Here is an 18,693-nt window from a genome sequence, read left to right as displayed (position 1 = left end):
CATTAATTTTATTTGACAGAAATATGTGAATGGTTTAGATTGAAAATAAATCAAAAAATTATGATTTAAATAGATAAAATTAAAAATTCAAGATTTATTTTTTTTATAAAGGTCAAATTCTAAAAAATTATATGGTAAAATCCTATTGAAAATAAGTCCTAGTAAAATCATCGTTAAAAATAATTTTTTGTGATGATTTTTGCATATATCGCTAAAAATTGATAATTTGTGACTTTTTTTGTCACGATTTTTATAAATTATCACTAAAACGGAGAATTTTTTTTGAGAAGGTCCCTTGCATTAAGATTTTATAGGATAAAGGGCATGTAATATTTTCATACTGGTTGGAGTCCCTCAACATTTTTCCAAATAAATTTCAATTCAGAGAAATTTTGATCTAGATAAATTTCAAAACACATAAATTTGTGAAATTTCTCTGGTTTACTCACAAATTTCTTTGTGTTTTGACTAATTTTCTTTTATTTGAAATTTCTCTGATTTACTCACAATTTTCTCTATCTCTGTGTTTTGAACAAACCAGAGGAAATTGAACATATTTAAAAAAAAAAAAAAAAAAAAGGTATAGAAGAGAGAGGGGGTGCTTTTGTTGGGTTAAGGTTTCATGTCCTCTTATGGTTGTTGAGGTAAAGTTTCTTCAATCCTAAAAGTTTCTTCTGCCTACTCAAACAAAGAAATGCTATTGTCAATACATCAACATAAATTCTTCAAATTGCTATACATTTTAAAATTTTAAATCAACAAACACACCATTGAATAAGTGAACAAAGCTCATATTTTTACCCTAAACACTACAAGAAAAGTGAGTTTATGAGACGGAACTATTTGCGACGGCACACTTGCCGTATCAAAAAGTCACTTTTTGCGACGGCAAAAGATGCCGTCTCAAAAAAGCAGAGTATTTGCGACGGCACCATTTGCCGTCTCAAAAAAGTAGAGCATTTGCGACGGCATCATTTGCCGTCTCAAAAAATGAGAGTATTTGCGACGGCAGAAAATACCGTCGCAAATACTCTCTTTTTTTGAGACGGCAAATTGTGCCGTCGCAAATGTTCTGCTTTTTTGAGACGGCATTTTCTGCCGTCGCAAAAAGTGACTTTTGTGTTTTTTTTTTTGTTTTTAGTGAATATTTTTTAATTTTTAAATATTTTTTTTAGATACACCTTACTTAGATGTATCTAAAAAAAAAATTATGAAAAATATTTTTAAAAATTAATAAATATATAAAAATACAAAAAAAAATGTATTGAATTATTGTATTTTTGGTGTTTAGTGAATTTTTAAAAGATTTTTTTTACAATTTTTAAAATTTTTAGGTGTATTTATGTTAGGTGTGTCTAAAAATTAAAAAAAATACTTAAAATATTAAAAAAATTCAGTAAAAACAATATAACACGAAAAACAAGAAAGTATAATTTTCTCAAAAGAGTTTTTGGAAAACTCTAACCTAGCATAGTGATTGTGGTTTTGAGACAACTTCATATATATACAGTCACAAAATGGTTTGAATAAATTCTAGTACTTTTTTCTGTCGCAAAAAAAATTAAAAAAAACAATATCGTCTTACTCTTTTGATATAACATTTCTTTTTTCATTCATTTTTTCATCTTCTTGCCTCTCTGTCTCTATCTCTATCTCTTATCTTTATCTTTTTCACTCATCACTCTTTTTTCTCTGTCTGTCTGTTTCTCTCTCTCATTTTCTCTCTATGTCTCTCGTCTATCTCTCTTCTCTCTATCTCTCACATATGTTTTCTCTCGCTCATCTCTATTCTCTCTATCTCTCTCATTTCTTCTCTCTCTCTCTCTCTCTATCTCTCTCGCTTATTTCTTTTATCTCTCTGTCTCTCTCTTTTTCTGTGTCTCTCTCTCGCTCATCTCTTTTCGTTCTATTTCTCTTTCTTTTTGTCTATCTCTCGCTCATCTCTTGTTTCTCTCTCTTTTTCTATATCTCTCTCTCTTCCTGTCTCTCTCTCACTCATCACTCTTCTCTCTCTCTCTGTCTACTTGTCTATTTGTCTATTTCTCCTTCACTATGTTCGTCTTGCTCTCTTACTCCCATCTTCTCTACTTATCGAGCTCATTCTCGATTTATCGATCTACTATAAACGGCGTCGCCTTACTCTTTTGAACATTTCTCTTTTCACCCATTTTTTCATCTTCCTGTCTCTATCTCTCTTCTCTTTCCCTCTCTTACTCATCACTTTTCTCTGTCTGTCTGTCTGTCTTTCCCTTTCTCTATGTGTCTCTGTCTCTCTTTTCTGTCTCTCTCTTTCTCTCACTCATCACTTTTCTCTGTCTGTCTATCTGTCTCTCTCTTTCTCTCTGTGTCTCTGTCATTCTTCTCTTTCTCTCTCTCACTTATCACTCTTCTCTGTCTGTCTGTCTCTCTCTTTTCTCTGTGTCTCTCGTCCAGCTCTCTTCTCTCTATCTCTTTTATCTCTCTCTCTCTGTGTCTCTCACTTATCTCTTTCTCTTACCACTCATCTCCTTTACCACTTTGACCACTACTACAAACGCTATTTCACTACCACCACTGCTACCACGGTCGCCATTTCACCTTTACTACTTCCATTATTACTACCATCGCCACCACTCCACTACCACCACTACCACTATTGCCACTACTACTACTACTACCATTACCTCACTTTCACCACTGCTACTCCATCTATTCTACCACTACCACAACTTCACCACTAATCTCCTTCGCCATCACCACCACCACCACCACCACCACCGTCTCTTACTGTCAGTCTTTGTCTCTGTCTCTTTCTCTTTCTTTTTCTCTCTTTGTCTCTCGCTCATCTCTCTTCTCTCTATCTCTCTCATCTCTCTATCTCTATTCGCTCTCGCTCATTTATCTTCTCTCTATTTCTCTCTCTGTCTCTCTCGCTCATCTTTCTTCTCTTTTCGTTTCTCTTTTTCTATGCCTTTCTCTCGATCATCTCTTTTCGCTCTATTTCTCTCTCTCTTTGTCTATCTCTCGCTCATATCTTGTTTCTCTCTATTTTTCTATGTCTCTCTCTATCTCTTTCTCTCTCTGTCTCCCTGTCTCTCTCTCTATATATATCTCTTTCTCTCATTGGCCACAAAAAATTAACTTTATTTTAATAGAAAATATTATCCCTACTTCTACCAAATAAAAAAAAATTTATATTCATTAAAATAAATATGAAACAAATAAATTTTTAACCTTACTAAATGAAAAAATAAAAATAAAAATAAAAATTCATTAACTATAAAAAAATTATTTTAGTAAAAAATAATTTTTTTTAGCAATGACATCCTCCGTTGCGAAAAAAAAAAATCTTTTTATTATTTAAATATTCATTTGTAATGAAAATTGGAAAAAAAAAATTCAAAAAGAAAAAAATTCATAAAAAAATCAAAAAGAAAAAAATTCTTTTTTTTTTTCCCTCTTTCAAATCTAACCGTCCATCTCTCACTCACCATCTCACTCACCTATAACAAACAAAACAAAACAAAAGAAAAAAACCCTAATCTATAATCGGCTCCCTCACTCTCTCTCTCTCTCTCAGTCTCACCATCACTCACTCATCATCTCACTGTCTCTCTTTCTCACTCTCTCGTTTCTGGCAGCCGATCATTCAACGTAGAAACTTTCTGCACCGATCACTCTCTTTCTCATCTCATCGCACCGATCATCATCGCACAGCCGATCAATCTACTTCACAGGTAAACTCTCTCAATCTGTCTCTCTCTCTCCCGATCGTTGATTTTTTTTGTTATATATATATATATCAGATATATATCTCTCTGATCTGATCTGATCTATCTCCCTCACTCTCTCATCTCATCAGTCTCACGCTCACTCTCTGGTTTTGCATCTCTGCACCGATCGACTCCCACACAGGTAAGCGTCTCTGTCTCTCTCTCTCTCGCGATCGACGGCGAGCGGCGTCAGAGCAGCCCTGTTGTGAGGCCGATTATAGATTAGGGTTTTTCATTGCTCGATTAGGTCAGATCTAGCTCTGTTTTTCACTTTCCATACCCTTTTTTTTTTGCTAAATATGTATATACTCTCTCTCAGTGTTCGTTTCAATGTTGCTTTACGTTGTTATATGGTTTTGGACAAGGGTGTTTCGTTGCCCTTTTGCTTCAATGTCTTGCTTTATCTTCTAAACTCTGATGATATTTTGGTGTTGCCAGGATTTAGTTTAATTAGCTTTGAAGAGCAGATTTCTTTATCCATTAGTGTTGTTGTTCCTATGTTAGCATTTTAGCCAAATCTGCTAATGCATGAACATCTTTATTGTATTTAGAAGTGTGTAGTTAATTGATTAGACAGTAGCATTTTATAACTTATGGGATTGAACTCTATATCTAACAGAATGGATAATTCAATATTTAGTTGGAAAAATGAAAGTTGAACTAATAATTCGGTCGAACTAATAATCTTTCATATTTATCAAATGGATTTAATTGATTTTTACTTAATGCATTTAATTTTTAGTATTGAATTAGGTTATAAAATATCTTCTGCCGAAGGAAGTAATATCTTCTGCTGAAGGGAGTAAAACTAAACATTTGGAAAAGCTGCCATAAATATCCTGATCTGGAAGGTTCTCATTAAAGTTTTAGTTCAGATATCCCCCATTATTAAACTGTTTGCTTGCTGATCTGTGTTCTTACTCTTCATATATTGTTGTTTTGCCAGTGCATATAATTATATTATTTATTAATTTCATATCATTATCCATCAATAAGTATTGAACACATAAAGGACTAAAAAGTGGGCAAACTAAGGTCATTTTAGGCATTAAAAATGTGTCGTAAACTAATGCAATATGCTTATGAAATTTTACTTGTGACGATATTGGAACACGCTGTGTTATCTTTGAAGATCTTGAATCTTGAATGCTTGGAAACTCGAGCTATACTCTAACTTGGACATCAACCGTTGTTTTGTCTACATAAATTGCCGACGCACTAAATCCTAAATATGGCAAATTCAAAATTAGGACATGGACGTGGCGGTGAAATAGTATTGAAATTGTACAAGCAAAGAGACAAATTTACTTCCACTTGCGTAATTTATTTGTCCACTTTGACGGTAATGAGTATACTTGTTTTATGATAGTGCATTAAATGGATTCACATTTATAGATTGCAGTGTAATATTTTAGTTTTGCTCATATGTGACTTGGAGATTATGTAATAAGCATTAATTGACCTCAGTATGAACATTGAAGTTGGGATTCAGGATGGAGAACTTATCAAGAAAAATAATGATAATAATAATCAGGAAGGAGAAAGTAACATTGCAAATGAAGCTAAAAAAATATGTACTCTTGTATTTTATTACTTTCTTTGCGACTGTATTTTTCTTCAAAATTTATTTGTCTGTTGCATGCTTGACCCAGTATAGTCCATGTGTTTGATGTCATGCAGTGAACAGTGTCTGTGAAGTATCACCAAGCATCCAAAAATTACGAAATTTGAATTATCGACCTGTGCAAATGTTGCTAGCGGTGTTATGAAAGTGTTGGTGTTTGACTTGTGACGAAAGGGCTCCTCTTTGAAGTGTCCCTTCTACTTATGTCAAATTGATACTGATCGTTTCTTCAGTGAGGCTGACATTACTTCAATTTTCCTATCGTGAATTTTTCTACTTCTGTCAACTTTCTCTGTATGTCTACATTTCTTTATAATTTCAGTTAGGATTTAATTCCTTTCATATTATGACTATAGGTCTAGGAGATATGACCTTTGATCACTAGGGTTCTTGTCCCTCTACTCTACCTGTGTGTAGACCAATCTGTGTTAAACCTTTTGGTTTAAATTTTGCTGATTTGACTAAATTCTTGAAGTTTATGACTAGTGCATTCACATGAGTAGTTTGGGGACTTAGACATGAGGAAATCTGATTTCTTCCTGATGGAACACCGGATGTGCACTTTCGAGTAGCTTGTGGTGGGCAGAAACTTAGGGACATTATGTTGGATTCTAATATTGAATTGTATGGACCATGTGTAAGTAAGGCCCCCCTCTCTCTTTTCACATTCTGCAACTACATTAACAAGTTTTGAAAGTGAAGAAAGGCTCAATTGTTTTCTTTTGAAAGTGAAAAAAAAAATGATTAATTATACCCACTGTTCCTATAATTTGCCTCGTGTCCATTTTGTCTTTTTAGTTCATTATATCAATTTTGCTTGTCAATTTATTCAAAGTGATACACTGAAAGTGCAGTATTTGAGCTAATGAATAGCTGAAATATGGTTTTATGTGTTTTGAATTTTCAGTCCAGACCTCTGCTAAATTGTGGGGGAGGAGGAACTTGTGGGACATGCATTGTAGAGGTGAGTTATTGATTTCGAATTTATTATTACTAACCAAGCAGAGTCCTAATCATAATTCTTAAAAAAAAAATAGCACAAAAAAGTAAATGTGTTGCCAAGTAAGATCAATTTGAAACACACATTGATTTTTCTGCGCACGTTTCTATAAAGTTGTGCATGTAGCATTATTACTTATAAAAATGATGTTATTAATATCTATCACTACTATTATATAAATATATTATCTATAATTAGCTTAGTATTATTGATATATAAATAAATTTAACTATGATTTATATTTATATTATTTAAATATATAAATAATGCCTAATCCAACGACTGAGATGAAGACTGAAATTATCTGTTATGATCCCAACTCTCTCTCATCCAATCACTCGCAAGCCGTAACTTATATATAAGTGCTAGTGCCTCTCCACTTTCAGCATCCCAGGTACCTCTCTCTCTCTCTCTCTCTCTCTCTCTCCCTCTCTCTCTCTCTCTTTCTCTCTCTCTCATCACCGATCGCTCTCCTACCTTAAACCTCTCTCTCTCTCTCTCTCTCTTGAATGTTGGGATCACTCACAAATCAGTCATCTCTCTCTCTATCACTCTCTCGATCTTCATCGCTCATCATGGACCCCCTGTACGATCCCTCGTCTGAAATCGAAACAAGGTCGAAATCCAGGTATTTCTTTTGGGGTTCAAAATTCGTTTTAAATTGCTTGGTTGCTCTTAAAATTTGTTGGAAATTGCTTGATTGCGTTGAAATTGATTGCTTGCTTGATTGTTGTTGTTGTCTGAAATTGCTTGTGAATTTTCTTTAAGGGTTTGATTCTGAAATTGCTTCTTGTTGTTTCTCTATGAAGAGTGCTATTTATTTATTTATAAGGAGGGAATCATAGGTCGGTCGACTTATTAGCTATGCAAACAAGATATTATTAGTAGGATAAAAAAAAAGGGGGAAGGAAAGGAGTAAAAAGAAGGTAACTGGTGAAGCTAAGCTTCATATCTGTGATGGCTTTTTATGCATGTTTTGTTTGAAGTAATAGTTAGTAATTATTTTCTAGTGAGGGATTCTCGTATGACACTTCATTGCTATGCCCCTATAAAACATGGTACTTCAAAAAAGCATGCCGTACTATCTCTTATGTACTTCTACATATGTACCGGTACACAAAACGTGCACTTAAATGTTTTCTTAATTTTTGACATACCATGACATATTTAGTATATAACCATACCGTACCTCAATTAAAACAATATTTTCTTCTTACTAAACTTCTATGATTTTAAAATTAAACTATGGTTTGTAAGTTATTTAATATATTGGCATTCAATTTTGCTTTATACCTTTACTTTTGACATTAAATGTTAATTGTAGGTTGGACCTTAACAAATTGAATCATTTAATTAATTTTTGCGTTACTCTAAATTAAAAATAAATATATTTTTTTTACAGGTGTACCAAGCCGTACCCGTACTCTATTTTTTAAAAATTTTACTGTATCGACGTACCAATACTAGTACCCGTACCCGTACCCGTGCTTCATAGCTACGCCCTCATAATCTTAGTTTGATATATATAATATGACTTCTCCGATGATGTAAAGCACTTGGTACACATATCATCCGATCTTTTTTGGTTTTGATGTCATTTGTTGACTATGGAGCATCTAATGTAAAGTTGCTTGATCTGATCTGATGCATTATTTTATTATATCTTCTGTCTGTCTGTCTGTCAAATCACTAGAAAATGATGGTTTCTTTTCAATTACCTAACTTATTATGTGTACACATCCTTTGTATTGCAGAGATGATCCAGAACATGACAGAATGTATAAGGTGAGAGTTAGATGGGGTGATCCTATGGCACATTTGGTCAAGGTAACTAGTAGTGACTTGCGTGCGTGTAGACTCTAGTTTGCTGAAATGCCAAAATTTGTACTGATTTTTGAATTGTTCCTCAATGTTTCAGAAAAGTATCCTGAGCTTGTTCTATCAGACCTAGGAGATGATGATAAGATGAAAGAATCAGGGTTTATAGTCCCTCAAGACATTCCTAGTCACAGCTGGTTAAAAAGAGGATTAGATGCTCCTCCAAACCGGTATGCCATCAGACCAAGGAGACACTGGGATGGGGTCGATTGTAGTAATGGTTTGTTTACTTGCACCTCTTTTCTTCAGTTAGATGTATTTTTTGCCCCCAAAATGCCTTCAGCTTATATTTTACTCTCCATTTGTTTTGTAGGGTTTGAAAAGGAAATCTTTAAAAGGACGAACGAGAAACAGGCCACGGAAAGCGAAGCATATCTTTGGTCTGTATCAGATATGTGAAGTGCAAGGACTGTATTCTTCATGCTGTTGCTACAGGGGTTATACTCAGTTTAGTGTTTGTGTTAAGTGGTAGTTAGAGATGAGTACAAGAAAAATAGCTTGGAAAAGCTCTGATGTGCTGTAAAAAATAAGGATAGACAATGACAGATGGTTATATACATTGCCTGTAGTGCATGCGGCCCTGTTCTTGCTTCTATAATATTTTTGGGACAAGTTTTTTTACTAATATAAATTGTTCTTTAGAATACTCATGCTTGACTGATTTACATCACAAGATTGAGTGCTCAATTGGTCACATGCACATATATCTATCTAATATGATATATAAATTATTTTTTATTTTATTTTATTATTATTTTTTTGAGACGGCAACCTATTCACTGTCTCAAATAGGGGTTTTTTGCGACGGCAGTAATGTTGTCGCAAAAGATAAGTTATTTGGTTGAAAATGATGACTTTTAGCGACGGTGTAATTTGCTGTCGCCAATAGAACTTTAGCGACGGCAACAAGTGCTGTCTCAAATAACCTTTTAGCGACGGTGCTTGTGCTGTCGCAAATATCCCTTTTAGCGACGGCAAAACAGTGCCGTCTCAAAAAAAAAGTCAGATTTTCACGGTTAATGGCGACGGCATTTTTCCGTCGCAAAAAGGCTTCTTTGCCGTCGCAAACCAAAGGCGACGGCGTTATACCGTCGCTAAAGCCCTTTTGCAACCCTCTCTGTTGCGACCCCCCACGTGCCGTCGCAAAAGGTCACTTACCGTCGCAAAAAACCTTTTGAGACGGCATTTTGAGTATTTGCGACGGCATTTTACCGTCGCAAAAAATCAATTTTTTTGTAGTGAAAGAAACTAAAATCAATCGGAGTGAGTGGTGGTGGTGGTGTTTTCAGTTCGCTCTTTGCCATTCGCCGCCGTTCACCGACACATCTCTCACATCAAAAGCCTTCCCTCAGACTTTAACTAAGTATTCCTCTTCCATAGCCCTCTACCTACACAAAAGACGATGGAGAGAAAAGAGACGATGAAGTAGGGGCAACAACGAGCACATCCATCACGCATCATCGCTCCAATGGCGTTGTTGCATTGACTACTTCAGATCTAGAGAGAAGAAAGGCAAGGGAGAGAAAAAAAAAAGGGCGAAGTAAAGGCAACAACGAGCACATCCACCACGCACCACCATCCCAACGGCGTTGCTGCGCTGACTACTTCAAATCTAGAGAGAAGATGGAGAGAGAGAGAGAGAGAGAGAGAGAGTAGGTGTGATATATAAGTGTGGGTGAGGGACCTTAGGCTACAAAAAAAATATATTGTGGACCTCTTCCATTTCTAAAAGTTAGAGAGGGATGTTAGACTAAGTATCCCCACTAAAACTTACAATTAGTGACTTTTTTTGTGACGAATTTTTCAAATTGTTGTTGAAAGTTGAAAATTAGTGACTTTTTTGTGGCAATTTTTTTTTAAACTGTCGCTAAAACTTATAATTAGTGAATTTTTTTGTGATAGTTTCCAAATTGTAGCTGAAAATTAACAATTTGTGACGTTTTTTAATAGCGTTTGATGAAAAACGTCATTATTATTATAAGACCTATTGAATAATAAGTTCATCTATTAAGACCTACAAGTAAGTCTCCAAAAATTATATCTATAACAACAGAAGATAAAAGTAGAGAGTTATTATGGTAATTTTATAACTTCTATTAATGGAGTTACGTTACGTTCTTATTTATTTTTGAATTATAGAAAGGTAAATTACTCCGAACTTAAATCACATCAAGGTCAAGTGAATTATGCCCAAACAATATTAGGCATGCAACTAAGGCAGCTTCGAATGGGATTGAGAGGTTATCGAAATATAGTCCAAGTTGTGTTGAGAGTTATCTAAATCCGTCCAAACTTGAATTGTAATCCGAGATTGTCTGTCCAGACCTGACCTGAGTTAAATTCGAATTGCACATGAATTTCAATTTTTCTTCTTTTTTTAGTGCAACTAAATTAATTAATTTGTTAAAATTAGACTCAATTTATATATATATATATATATATATATATATATTTATAAAATCATTAATAATATCAAAACAAATAATTTTTATAATATAAGAGAGATACAGCTATGGTGAAATTTACAATTTATTAGTAAGGGAAAAAAAATATAAATTTTGTGTTTTGTTTACTTATGTATATAATATAATATATATTCAGTACGACTTAATGATCTCAATTATTTTAATATCATTCAATGACTACTAATTTATGTGTATATCTAATATTTATATATATATATATATTGGGATTCGGATTACTTGAATTATTTGATATCTTTGCCCAAGCCCACCTACATATATAATTATTATTTTTGATTAATTCTAAATACTTTCAACTTAGCTAAAGAAAAATTAGGTTTAGGGAGCCGCTCCCAAAAATTATTTTAAAAACAAAGAAAAGTTAGTTATGCATAATAAGGTCAGCTTTGGGGTAATTTTTCCAAATAATTTACACTTTCTCTTCTCTTTTCCATGAATTGATTGCTTTCAAGGTTGCAATGAATCAGGACCCAACTCCAACTTCCACAGCTATGGTCGGTGGATATTAAAAAAATGGAGAAATTCTCTCCAGTTTCGAGGCGCCGAGAGGTTCGTCATAAATAAGTTCTACTTTAATAATTTCAACAGTTATTTTGTAAATTTGTTGTAAATTTGTCCTCGGACACTTAAGGTAGATTTAATAATATATTAATTTGTCTTAATTTTAATAAGTCTTTACTTTTAGTTAGTCATTAAATTGATAAGTTTCTGTTTTTAGTAACTCATTAAATGAATGCATTTATTATTTAGTGTTTCAATTGGAGAATTTTTTTTTAAGGTGTCTCATATTAAAATTTTATAGTATAAAAGATATGAAATATTTTTATAGTAGTTGCGGTCCCTCAAGATTTTTACAGAGAAATATTTCTCTGATTTGCTCAATTTCTCTGATTTTCTCTCTATTTTCAAATTTTCTCTGTAAATTAAAATTTCTCTGATTTGCTCACAAATTTCTTTGTGTTTTGATCAATTTTCTCTAATTTGTTCACAATTTTCTCCGTATTTTGAACAAACTAGAGAAAATTGAACTACTTAGAAACCAAAAAATAGAGAATTTAATTGCTACAGCTGGAGCTAGAGCTAGATGAAATGAGAATGAGCAAAGCAAGAAAGAAAAAAAGCAGCATTAGAGTTCACATATTCCCTTTTCTTCACACCAAAATTCAAGCACACCATCATAGGGGTGTAAATTTGGCCCGGCCCGGGCCGTGTCGGGCCTCGCGGGCTCCCTCCCAAATTCAGGTTGGGCCAAATCGGGCGACCCACAGGCCAGAAAATTAGGCCCCTAGGCCCAGGCCTAGGGGGTATGCGGGCCTTGGGCGGGCGGGGCTAGTGGCCGTGGGCCTAGGCTCAGGCTTGAGGCAAGCCTGAACAAATTTTTTTTGTTTTTTTGTTTTTTTTTTTATTTTTGCTACCAAAATTTTATTATTTTTCACTAAAAAAGACATTGAGCCTTGGACGAGCCGGGCCTCGGGCCGAACCTTAAGTAGACCTTAAGCGAGCCGATGGGTTGGGCCACGAGTGGGGTCGGGCTTCAAAATGATGGCTCAGGCCCAGGGTCTCGGGTTGGGCTCGGGCTTGGGCCCACCCCAGGCCACGGTGGGCTTCGGGCTGCCCATGGACCGCGGACCATTTTTACACTCCTACACCATCATTATATATATATATAAACCCTTCAACAAGTTAGCAAACAAATTAAATTCTTCAAATGCCTTCATAGATATATACAAAGTATTGCCCGCTGTGACTTGGAATCAATTGAAAACCCAATAAATGTGAAATTATAACCTAGAAATATGAATTACAGAGAGAGAGAGAGAGAGAGAGAGAGAGAGAGAGAGAGAGAGAGAGAGAGAGAGTACGACTTTGCTGTTGGAGTCTTTGGGGTCATCTCGGAAATTGTGGAGTTTTTTGGTGTTGACTATAGTTGGAGAACCGAGTTTGAGATCGGAGGTAGTTTTCTCGCCGGAGGTCGATGGGGTGTTTGGTTCTTCTTCGGCTTCATCACCCTATGAGCGTTTGATTTCTGAAGGTTTGATTTCCACTGTCGGTGAGGCAGTGGCGGGGACGAAGGTGGTGGTATTGTTGTTCGCCATTGGAGTTGTAGAGAGAGAAAAAGTCGATGTCAGTAAAAAGAAACACACTACCTATTACGGGTGAGGGATCTTAGGCTACCCAAAAAAAAAAAAAAAAAAATTATGAACCTCTCCCATTACCAAAAGTTGAAGAGAAATGTTAGACTAAATAACCTATTTCGATAACTTTGAAATTTGTATACAACTAATTTGTAATTAATATTTACACTTTTTATGTATATAAATAATATTTTAACAAATTTCGAGACTCATTAAATACAATGGAACATACATAATTATTTCTTAACAAGTGGCTAGAGACATTTGTTAACATGACCCAAATTTAAACAGTTAAAAAATTAAAAAGCCACTATAATACTTATCAAATCACTAAAATTGCAAATTTCCAGCTCTCATACTTCATATTTAAAAATAAAAAATAAAAAGAAAGGAAGAATTTATCTTCAAAATTTACTTATCATCTATTATTTTTTTAAAAATAAATATAACGAAATCATGCATCTATAAATATGGTATTTTCATAAATAATCTATGCACACAACCGATCCCAACAATACTTTCTAATCAACATAGGGGACTATTGACTAGAGAGAATCTTTTTCCTTAGGTTAGGTGGTATATGATAAAACTGAAAATTAAATACTAAAAGCTGAATGCTGAATTTTTTAAGTTGAAAGTTGTTTGATAAATATTTAAGTGCTAAATTAAAAATAAGTTGTTTGATATGTATAAAATTAATTTTGAAATTTATTATTTTCAAATTGTATATTCTAAATTTTATATTATAATGGTAGTGGTGGTGGTGATACGATGGTGGTGGTGGTAGTGGTGGTAATAATGACAATAGTGATGAAGATGATGGTAGTAGTGGTGGTGGTGGTGGTGGTTGTGGCGGCGACGACGTGATGGTGGTGGTGGTGGCGGCGGTGTGATGGAAGTAGTAGTAATGATAGTGATAGTGGTAGTGGTGGCGGTGGCATGATGGTAGTGATAGTAAGTTTACAATAGTGTATATCGATACTTATGTTTAGTTTTTATAAATTCAGTCAAAATTAAGTAAGTTTGATATGACTTAAAATTTTCTTAAGTTTTAGCCCACATTTCAAGTGACATTTGAATTTTTAAATGCTATCAATTGTGATTATCAAACGGGCTTAATTGATTATTACTGAATCAATTCAATTTTAAATACTAAATCATGTTGTCAAACACCATTTAAATTTGATTATTTAAACTCAAGGTGGTGGAAAGTAGAGGGATTGACAATTTTTTTTTTTTATAGGTTTGTTTAGCATGCAAGTGGCAAAAGTTATCAAAAATTTATTAAATTTTCTTGTAAATTCCATATTAACATGATAATTAAAATTTTAATTTCTTACAAAATATATAGGAAAATATAAAATAAAAAAAATTATTCTTTAAAAGGGTTACCTATAATTAAAATTTTAAATCTCTCTTTTTCACGTACAAATTTCATTCTAATCAAAATTTTGCAGGAAAATATGTGTACACCAACCCTAGACCAAACGATTTCACATGCGTTAATCATATCTCAGGAATTTCATTTCCAAACATGTATCATGGAACTACAAAAATAGAACAGTGAAAAATCAAAATATAGAATATATATATATACATGTATATATTGCGTGTTTGTATGTGACATAATGACACAAAGAGTAAAATAATCTACATAATACGTCCCATATGAGAAAAATAACCTATTAAAATATAAGTTTAAATGTATAGAATCAATTAAATAGGGTATAAGTCCATCAAAAAAGATTTTTCACTAAATCGTTCATATTTTCTGTTTCTTTTCTTCCATTTCATTTTCTGCCACTTTTACTTTCTTTTATTTTTTCTTCCAATCAAACAAAGACTTAAAGCAAATGTAGGATATATTATATTAATGTTCATAGATTAAAAATAAATTTAGATTAAGTGGATGAAAGACCTTGCTCAAGTGGATCATTGACTCATAAAAAAAGAAAGAAATTTTAGATTTAAGTGGATAAAAGACTTTTGTAGATCATTGACCTCTTGGTTAAGTGGATCATTGAACCCAAAAAAACAGAAGGACGTTTTAGATTATAAAATAATTTTAGATTAAGTGGATGAAAGTGGGAGTTTGGGGTGGGTGGTGCTTTGATAGTTAAACCCCACCATTTTGGTGGGTTTGATTTATATATATATATATATATTATTAAGTGAATGTCTAAATTGGGTTAGTGAAACATTATTCTCCTCATGTCACGTGGCAACTTTATATATGTTAAAATAAAATAAATTATTATACACATGGTAAGCAAATTTTGAATCCAAAACCTTAAATTTCATTAAGAATATACTTATCACTTAAACAACATATATATTATGATATTAAATTCTTTATTATTTATTTTTATTATTAGTTATCTGAATTGTTGTAGGCATCCCATTTTTGACCGTCCTAAAGACTTGGACGTCATCGTTTGAGTGTTCGATGATTGCGCATGTTTGCACTCATTTGGAGTCCCCGAGGTTTTCGACTGTGCGCCTTGTCTCTAAGTCTCTGAACTCTTTTGGTTTTGTGCTTATTTTAAGCCAACTCTTGGTCCCCCTTTTTGCCTGGAGGGAGAAACAGTGGTGTAGACCACTTTTATCCCCTGTAGACCACTTTTCTTTCCTGCCAGCCACTTTTGGTGGTCGGTCAAGTAGGGTTGGTGGTCGGTCGACCACCTCAAGTGGTCTGCAGCATGCCACCACCTTCTCATCTCTTAGGAGACCCCATTTTTTCCCCTGTCGACCAGGTGTTTCCCCTGTCGATCACCTGGGATGGTCAGTCAACTAGATAGGGTGGTCGGTCGACCACTTTGAGTGGTTGGCGGCCATTTTTCACTTTCTGCAAATATTTTTGGTGCCAGCTGTGCCAGTTATTAGGCACAAAATGCGTCCTCCTACACGTGTAGGGAGGGATTCAAGCAAGCTTTGGCTTGCATTTTCTATAAAAGGGGAGGTGTCTCCCCCTTCCAAAGGGTTCAAAATTTTGAAGAGCAATTTCTCCCTCTCTCTCTCTAGAATCCTCTCTCTCTCTTCTCTTTTAGTGCTTGAAAGTGAGCTTTCTTCACACTTTTGCAAAGAGACTCCTAGCCAAACACCACCATCATTGAGCTGAGGTTCTTGGAGGTCATATTTGAGCTTTGAAAGTTGGTTTTAACTCAAGAAAGTTGTTGTTTTTGCTGTGCTTCAAGGGTGAGTCCTATACCCTCTTTAAAGCTTTGTTTTGGTTGCATATTTGATAACCTTTGCATGCTATTTTAGGCCTCGCTTTCAACTACAAAAAGCTCTATTTTTAAGATTTTAAAAAGTTTGTTTAGGCTTTGTTTGAGCTAGGGTTGTCCCTCACTCTTTTGTGCCTTATTTGCTTAGCTTCTTGCAATCTTTTAAAAGCTTTTGAGACCATCTCTTTTTGGCCTTCCCACCACTGAAACTCCGAGGAATTTCAGTGGTTGAAAGGTGGTTTTGAGGTCCCAAATAGGTGGGGGCAGTCCCCCCTCCTCTCCTCTTGTTTGCATGTGTTGATGGCCCATCAAAAGAGCATGTGTTTCTACTTCTTAGTGGCTTTGTTTAGGCTCATTTTTGTGACTTTTCAGACCTTCCATAACTCTATTTTTGGCTGTCTGGGTCACCTCTTGCATGCTTCTTGTACTTATAGTGTAATCCTACTTGCAGCCTTGCAAAGTGGCATGTCTTTGTGCCTTGAATTTGCTTAGTTCTAGCATGTTTTTAGCCATTATTTTCCATATCATAACTCGGTTTTTGGCTATCTTGATCACCTCTTGCATGCTTCTTGTACTTGTTGTGTAATCCTACTTGTAGCCTTGCAAAGTAGCATGTCTTTGTGCCTTGAATTTTCTTAGTTCAAGCATATTTTTAGCCATTATTTTCCATGTCATAACTCTATTTTGGGTTGGTTTGGTTGCCTCTTGCATGCTTCTTGCACTTGTAGTGCAATCTCACTCACTAGCCTAGCATACTTGGTGTTTTGGCCTACTGTTCTAGCTTGTTTTAGCACTATTTCAGCATGCTTTTGGCCTTGATTTAGCATGCTTAAACTATGTTCCAAGTGTCCTTGGTCATGTATGGCTTGCCTTGCAGGGCTATAGTGTAATTGACTTCACTAGTCTTGAGTTTTGAGGCCCTTAGCATGCTATATTTGTGATGTGTGCATGACATGGCATCATTTGGTAGGTAATTTCAGAGCTTATATCTTTGCCATACTTCCACTTAAATCACTCTTTCAATGCTTTTGAAAAGTTGAGCATTATGCTTTGTTTGTGAGCCAATACATGAGTTTATTTTTCTTGCCATATATGCTACAAGTCTAGCATTTTTTTGCCACTATTTTGACCAGCCTTAGATCTATTTTGAATGGTTAAGGTCATTTGAGCATTGCTTAATATGGTTGTAGTGTAAAGGGCCTTGACTAGCTTTGAGTTTTGGGGCCTTTAACATGTTGTGCATGTGATGTTTGCATGGTATGGCACCATTTGGCATGTAATTTCAGTGTATATAGTGTAGTCACACTCTCATACACTTCACTTCTTCATAGCTTTTGAGGGTTGTGTATCATGCCTTGCTCATAGGCCAACATGTGTGCATGTTCTTCTAGCATTTTGAGCTCCCATTTCAGCATGATTAGGCCTCTGTTTTGGCATGTTTAACCTCTGTCCGGCATTGGTTTGGTCATTTGTGCTATGTATTGCATGCCTCTAGTGTTATGCTCTTTGCTAGCTTCAATGCTTTCGACTCTAAGCATGCTTTGCATGCATCATTTTAATGCTTTGATGACATTTAGCATCCTATTTCAGTGCTGGAATATGTGCCATTACATTCCACCTTTCATTGTTATATCACTTTTGAAAGTGGTCTTAAGCCCTTTGTTGGTTTGAGCACGAAATTGAGGCGTTCATGCCTAATGGTTTTAGCATTCTCTTGAGGGTTTCTACTAACCAACGGCATGATGCTTCTTTCATGCTCAAGAAGCTTGTGGCTTGGTCCATCTTTCCATTTAGAGGACTTTTCACTTTTGGACTTAACCGGTTAAAGGATCAATCGGTAATCTAAAACGAGTAAACAAAATGAATTAAAGTAAAACATGCCAAGATAACATGTTTGTGTTGCATTGCATGTGTTTGGATCAGACGTTAATCCAAACACAAGAAATGAGAGACGTTTCAAACTTGAAGTGATAAAACGTGCCTCATTTCTTAGTCACCGACACCCTTGATCGTGCATGATAGGGTGGAAGTTACATCGAGTCTATTTATGCATTCATTGACTTGTACACACTTGGCTTCTCGGCCATCGTGCATTGTGATGCTCGGTTGGTGGCCCAAGAGTTGAGTACCATACTTCTTTGAGCTTGAGAATGATAAGAAGGGTGGTTGTACACACATACCTTGCAAATGTCTTGCTTTGCCCCTTCTGTACTCTGTTTGCAGCAAAATTAGAGTGTGCAGAAGCAAGTGGCCGACCGGCCAGGGCAAGTGGCCGACCAGCCAGGCAAGTTGCCGACCAGCCATAGGAAGTGGTTGACCGGCCACTTTAAGTGGCCTACAGCTTCCCCTGGTGGCCGACAGTCCACCAGCTTGAAGATGGTTCAAAGTTGTTTTGATTCTGGAGCAGAAACAACCTGGAGATTGGTTCAGTGTTCAGGAATCAAGGTGAATGCAAACAGAGGCAACCGGTGGCAATGCGACGGATTTTCAGGAAGAAACAACTGAGCATGCATACATCCCTCATCCTTCGAGGCCGTTTAATTGATTTATTAGTTGGTGAACGTGTTTAGCTAATTAATTCAATTTGTAATATTTAG

The 18,693-nt window shown here is 35.1% G+C and overlaps 1 long non-coding RNA gene across 3 annotated transcripts; it reads left to right on the top strand.

The window, feature by feature from the left end:
* The first annotated feature begins 3,513 nt into the window (after positions 1-3,513).
* LOC114278676 (uncharacterized) lies at positions 3,514-8,898 on the top strand. 3 transcript variants are annotated; one of them, XR_014331796.1, is made up of 8 exons: positions 3,514-3,716; positions 3,842-3,894; positions 4,506-4,603; positions 5,433-5,608; positions 6,284-6,340; positions 8,131-8,203; positions 8,295-8,474; positions 8,568-8,898. It is a non-coding gene; the product is annotated as an uncharacterized LOC114278676 (long non-coding RNA). The 3 variants fall into 3 exon arrangements; XR_014331795.1 differs by having other exon boundaries at positions 5,433-5,670; XR_003635021.2 differs by lacking the exons at positions 3,514-3,716; positions 3,842-3,894; positions 4,506-4,603; positions 5,433-5,608; positions 6,284-6,340 and adding an exon at positions 6,849-7,004.
* Positions 8,899-18,693: the final 9,795 nt, after the last annotated feature.

The sequence above is a fragment of the Camellia sinensis genome, chromosome 6, assembly GCF_055761805.1.
Source record: "Camellia sinensis isolate YWXY chromosome 6, ASM5576180v1, whole genome shotgun sequence".
NCBI lineage: Eukaryota > Viridiplantae > Streptophyta > Magnoliopsida > Ericales > Theaceae > Camellia > Camellia sinensis.
Note: the sequence above shows the minus strand (reverse complement) of the source record. Positions and strands in the feature narration are given on the sequence as shown.